The 6899-nt window shown below is 33.7% G+C and overlaps 1 long non-coding RNA gene across 1 annotated transcript; it reads left to right on the top strand.

Moving 5' to 3' along the window:
• Positions 1-1517: 1517 nt before the first annotated feature.
• Positions 1518-6321, top strand: LOC149794690 (uncharacterized). Its single transcript, XR_016422180.1, has 3 exons — positions 1518-1557; positions 5518-5715; positions 6156-6321. It is a non-coding gene; the product is annotated as an uncharacterized LOC149794690 (long non-coding RNA).
• The last annotated feature ends 578 nt before the right edge of the window (positions 6322-6899 follow it).

Here is a 6899-nt window from a genome sequence, read left to right on the forward strand (position 1 = left end):
TGTTATGTTTTTTAATTTCATGGTGTTGTTTTGTTTTTTTTGTAATAATATCATTATATATGTTTTTTGTCATAGGTGTTGTCTAATGTTGCAAAGCGCTTAGAGCTTCTAAATATTAGGCGCATTACGAAGTCCTCATTATTATTATTATTATTATTATTATTATTATTATTTGTACCATGAACCAGGTACTCTAAATAGTTATATCATAGCTACAGACGGACGACTAAGGGACAGCAACTACTGCTACTGCACTGGAACTTCAAACGAGTTTGCTAATTGCCACAAAGTGCGCAACGACCTTAAACAATAAAATCTAACAAACCGATGAACAATAGTTTATGAACCGTGCGCCTGTTGATCTCGTTTCTAGCTGCTGCAATGATGACAAGAAGAGATATTCCACAACGTAAATCATCTGGAATAATAAAACTACCATTTTCAGCTTCCGAGTTTAAAAAATATGGTCCGTGCTTTTTTTCTAAACTTATATTTAAGGAACAAGTTTAAGAAGATGAACTTTCAGTCTGTCTCACAAAGTAGCATTGCCTACCTGTTCCAATTTTTTTAGAATGACATAAAAAGAAGTGATGCGTTATCATAAAATCGGCAATCTTTATAAATTTTGAGAAATGTGTGTATTAAAACAAATGCAACGAAGAGACAATTTCTGAAAATCTTTCTTGTTGTGAAAGGAATTCTTGTAGAGAATTTAATGATAGTATACGTATCAAAACCATATAATTTCTATCGTTCTGATTCGGATTAAATTCTAAACTTATACCAGTCACAAACAAATTAAAAAAGATCACTGACAACGTGAACATAAATATGAAACCAAGGCACCATAATAACCTTGGCACCGTAATTTGTCTGAGTCAATGTTTTTTCAGGCATTATTGTAACTTTTTGTGTGACTTTGCTTTGGTACCCTGCAGACATATTTGATATGTACAGTTCTGTCAAAGATGATCATGGGACTCAGTGTCTGAGGTTTGACTAATGAATCAAAAATATAAATTGTATCTTTATGTTCAAGGTGTCTTTTGGTTTTTAACAGATTTCATAAAATAGCAAAATAATTCTTAATACATCATAGCTGCTTCTACTACCGATGCATCAAAATGTCACGTCAAAAGCGATTAGAACAACTTTTTTGCCCTTAGCTAACCAAGCAAATGACTAATCATTCCAATGATACGACAGATAAACACGTGTCATCAGAAAACCATACTAGCCCTGAAATCAAAGCATGTGTTCCGAAAGTGCCAGGAATTAACGTTGAATGGCATTATGACGATCAGAATCGGTTAATGATACTGTTTAAACTATTTTTCATCAAACCTTGAAAGTTACTGTGTTTAAGCGTAGTTTTACTTTTAAGGAAATATTAAAATATATATATTTAGGAAGATTAAGGGAGTACCTATATGAGCATATAATGTACATTCAAAAAAACTATGTTATAATAAAAGTCATTATCACCAGATATATAAATCCGCCCAAACTAGAAACAAAAGTCACTAAATACTGGATTACAGACGAAAAGGTAGACAGGTAAGTTTATTTATAAAACTAATCATGTCTTTAATACAAACTAACATTGTAGATCCAAACTTTGACGCACAATGTTTATTCACTTGTAAATATGTCATGACAGTATCTTTAAAAACGTTAAATAACGCCTTTTTCTATTAAATGATGAAATATTATTTGTAATTTTAGGAACATACAAATATTTTTTTTACAAAATCAAGTCGGTTTTCTCTTGTTGACACGTGTAAAAGCAAACTGCACCTTTGAGGTGTTAAGCATGTAATATGTGTACTAAAAGACTGGACCTATTATAATATCAATCATGCATGGCTTGAAGGGTGAAAACTTTTGCCGGAGAACTTTGGCTAAACATTTAAATCGTTTGAATACAGAAAACCAGTGTTCACTCAGATGTTTGCACACAGCAGCTCCAGCAAACGTATGCACTCAGCAAACCAGCATTCTGTCTAACGCTTGAACATAACAAACCATTATGATCCTGCAATATACAAAATTTAATTTAATATATAGAATGTCCCTTTAGACAGTATATGCCACAGACGTCACTAAGGTTAGTATATAACACAGGTGTCACTAGGGTTAGTATATAACACGGGCGTCACTATGGTTAGTTTATAACATAGGCGTCACAATGTTATTATTAAATATTAAGTGCCACTTGAGTAAGTATATAACACAGGCATCACTATGGCTGGTATATAACATTGGCGCCACATCTATAAAAAACCGAACGAGGCAACTTACATGAAACAAACCCAATCCATTGATGTGTATGGATGTAGCACCTGTCAATACTACAACATAGATGCATCATACTTATGTCAGCACACAATGCAGTCCGTAATTCGTTTGTTGCTGTAAAATAATATAATGAAAGCATATATCTTAGAAATGTTTCGACATATTCAATACGATATCATTTAAGTCAATTAAACGATTTACAGACTGCATTCTGTTTACATGATTTTGTTGAGATATTAAATTCACATACTTATATTGTTTTTTATGCTAACATAACAGTAAGACGCCATAAATATTGGCATCATGTCTGTATAATCATATAAACTATTGCTATCAGTAACTCCTCCTGCATTCTTAATCTCCCATAACAAATATCTCGTTATGATCAATGATTCCACCAAATTTTCATGTTAAAACATACATGTATACCTACCTACCTACTACCTGCACACACACACACACACACACACACACACATACATACATATACATACATACATTACATGTTTTGATGTTTAACTTTTATCATATTGATTATTGATTTTTGGTCAACTTCGCCAAAGATGCTTGAAATCAGAATTAGTGTTTTTCAGGAAAATAAATAGTCTTTGTTTGAGAAGATTGTGTCTCGTATCGGACAAAGTAAACTTTTCCCGTTTTTATGTTACAAAAATTCCTTTCATCGTGTATACATGTTTCATTATTCCTCATGAATTTTATATGGTTTTATTAGTCTTTAATAAATTAAATGACTAATAAATTAAATGAATGAAACAGAACAACCACTTGATGGTACGTTGTGACCATGAGGCATAACCACAATATTTCGGGGGGAGATACTAATCAGTGTTCCCTAAGGGAATAAATGGTTATGATCCCTTAGGGGTTATCTTGTAATAAACTAGGGCATGTGCTACGTGTATTTACATTAACGTTATTATCCATGTTAGATGTTAGTGAGTATTTGTTGTTTATGAGGAGTCGATGTTGAGAAAATATTTTTAAGATACAGTTTTGTATATTGGACCCTCCCTGATATATTTGTGTATATTGGACCTTCCCTATTATCTTAACGTATTTTTTATGTATATATGTTTAGAAATGTGAGATACGTATATAAGTCTTTGTATTAGGTATTTGGTTCGTGTTTCGTGAGGCAAGGCGTAAAGTACAAATAATCGGCTTTGATTTGATGAGGAGAAACACAAGTGTTAAATTTGTTTCGTGATGTGTGGTTATCATGCGACTAAAAATAATTATTTCTAGTAATTGCGCGTTAAAGTGTCTTGAGGTCGTTGGATACAGGGGAGACAACGGACATAAGCCACACTCACTCTGGTGTTTGATTCGCCCGGTATTAAGACCCCTTGCATGTAACATTGTTCCAGTTTTTATCACTTGTATTGATTATTTCTCTAACTTTGTTCATGTGATTCAAACAATCAAAACTGCTTTCCGTCTAAACAAGGTCCGCAAAAGCGTTGCATCTATGAGTTTCTGTAAATTTCCTATGTCAATTAAACGTGTAAATTGTTCATATTTTCTCTCTTCCTTTATATTACTTTTTTTTTTTTTTCTTATTTTTTTTAATGGTTTTGCTTTGATTATTTTGTTTTTGCCTGTTTTTTACCTCTTCTGCCGAAGACCTTCATCCACTAGCTTGAAACGTTATGATACGGTTTTGTAACTACGCCGTTACCAATTTTTGTGTCAATTAGTAATTGTAATTCAGCTATATATCTTTTGTTTCGAAACAGAATGGGTGGGTGGGTTCTGCATTAGTCTGAGTTTACGTTTTTTTTTTCTCATATAAACATGATTTCATACATATTTTGGATCAAGGGATAAGCGTCTTCTTTCTGTTTGGTATATAGATATAAGTTTGTATAGAACTATATAGAAATTCATTGGGTGCATTTAGCCGAGCGTATGTTATAGTGAACAAGAATGATAGTGCACAAGAGTGAGGCAGTTGTTGCTATTACTCGTAGCACTGGTTCGATTCTCGGTCGGAACGATGTATATCATTATATGTATAGTTTTCTTGTATTGAGCAAGTCATGAAGAATTCCATAGTTACTTTTGTTGTTTAATTTAAAAGGGATAAATAATTTAGATTTGTTATAATCAAACGAAGTAATGTTTCTTGATTTTGTTTAGTTCTCTTATACTGGTTGCGAATAAATTACTTTAATTTAGTGAATATAAATTAGAATTTATATTTATGTTGTGATTGTAGCTGTACCTATTAGTTTGTTAACATGCAAGTTTACTTGTAGCTTAGACAACATTGAAAATGGGCTAATGGTATGACCGCCTTGTACCCCAGCATTCGTTAAGCATTTTGTCTCTTGATTGCAATACAGTCTTTTTACAATACATTAACAAATGTCAGCCTCAAACAAACCGAGCAGGAATATGAATGTGTTCTACAACGATTTCAATCAACCCAATATGAATAATACGAATATTTATTTGAAATGTTCGCCGATACTGCTTAGATACTCAGATTGAAGTCTGATTAGAATGGCATCCACTAAGTTTAGCCAAGTATAAATCACACCCTCTTTTTGTTTTCCTCGGCATTCAAGCGTAGAACATAGTTTTACGTCTGCATGGAAATTGCCGATTAATGACAAGGATAAATACCCCCACCCCACCACACCCCCACACCCCACCCCCCCGTTTTTAATTTCTTCACAGGCACTACCCATCAAGTGCGAATATAATTCTCGAACATCATATCCTTGCACGAGTTTATTCTCTTTTGTATATGGAATGCCTATCCGGATCCCCTATAAAACATAGCTTATGTGAACTCTGATCGCTCCGGTGGCTTAGTGGTTAGAGCGTCCGCTTCGGAAGCGGGAGGTCGCTGGTTCGAACCCCGACTGAGTCATACCAAAGACGTCCAACAGCTGCCTCGCTAGGTTCTCAGCATTAAGAGGTTAATGTTAGGACTGGTGTTAGAATAATGTGACTGGGTGGGCCCACAAAAACTGGCAAATAACTAGTATTGACAAGGGTCAGTTTGTACGTTTCGTAGTCCTTGTTTATAACACCGGTATTTGATCCTGTCCTTTCCTTTATATCTTAAATATAATATAGTTAAGTAATGTGTTCACATTATTAATTCCAAGGTATGTGGCCTTATGATGATGCTGATAATGATGAGTATTATTATCATTATTATTATTATTATTATTATTATTATTTCAGCGGCCTTACACATCAGGATGAAGTTGTTGCTCGCAGCTCTCACGGTGATACTATTGTGCGCTCTAGTGCAGGCTTTCCCGTTCTTCCCTGGACACCGGGGGGGATTTCGTCCTCCGTTTGGCGGCCACTATCCGTCTCCTTACATCTATGGCGGGGATTTTGACTCCTATGATCCTTGGGATACACCCTACAATTAAGGTAAGCCACGTATCTTTTTATTCGAATACACCCTACAACTAAGGTAAACCACGTATCTTTTTATTCGAATACACCCTACAATTAAGGTAAGCCACATATATTTTTATTCGATCTAAACTGACATAGGATTAACACGCTGTGTAATTATGGGTTGTAAATTGTAAAGAGTAAGAAAGGGGAAACAATAAACATCCATAAATATCTTGTGTATGAATATAAAAATGAATAATATGCAGACTGACAGTACGTGAACTCATTCCGTGTACCTCTTGTGTACTATAGTCATTCTTACGTCAAAGAAAATACCTGTGGACGATATGAAAATCGGCTATGCTGCCCTTAAATTAATGAAGAAAAAAAAAGGATAAATGATCGATATTGTTTCTTGTTCCAGCAAACGTTTCAATACAACATACTGTTCATTATTTCTATATTTTCAGGGCCGATAGACGTCAATTCTTCATGTTGAAGATGGAGCTGTTGACTGTCAACGGCTGCCACCATATTGTCATCTGCTGTCAAGAGTATGGGTTCAGGTTTTATTCTTCTGCTAATTGTTCAGCAGTTTGTAGTCTGTAACTTGGCAATAAAAATCAGAACATAATTCTAGTTCTCTTATATTTTGACAGCTAATAAATATAACTAAACTTTTTTTAAATTCAATGATGACTTGAGCAGTTTTTTCAAAATAACGGAACAGCAGTACAAGGAGGGTAATATGGTGCCAATTAAAAGTAAAGTTTTAAAATGTTAAACTTAAGACTTGCACATACAACAATTCAGGAAGATATATCGTTGCAGATAATTGTAAACATGAGGTACTACAGAGCAAAGATAAAGGCAATATATAAAATTATATACAATGTAAAACAAATCCCCCATAAATTAAAGGATATAGGTTACAGAAATAAAAAATTTTAAGCATGGTCAATCCTTTTCTATAAACTTCATTCTCTGAATAAAAAACAATGTTTTCAGGTGTTGCATCATAATAAACTTCCTTAATTGAGTTCATGTTCAAAAATGTGTCTTACAGGTTGGAAGAAACTTTTACTTGGCAGTCAATGGTCCATACATGGTAACAAAATATACTGATGCCTTCCATTTTCTAAGCGGAATGACGTGAATTATCTTAAACAATAGAAGTATTACATCTAATCTGTAATATGCATTGAAGAATATAA

This window comes from Sinohyriopsis cumingii, chromosome 7 (assembly GCF_028554795.1).
Source record: "Sinohyriopsis cumingii isolate HCF-2022 chromosome 7, ASM2855479v2, whole genome shotgun sequence".
NCBI lineage: Eukaryota > Metazoa > Mollusca > Bivalvia > Unionida > Unionidae > Sinohyriopsis > Sinohyriopsis cumingii.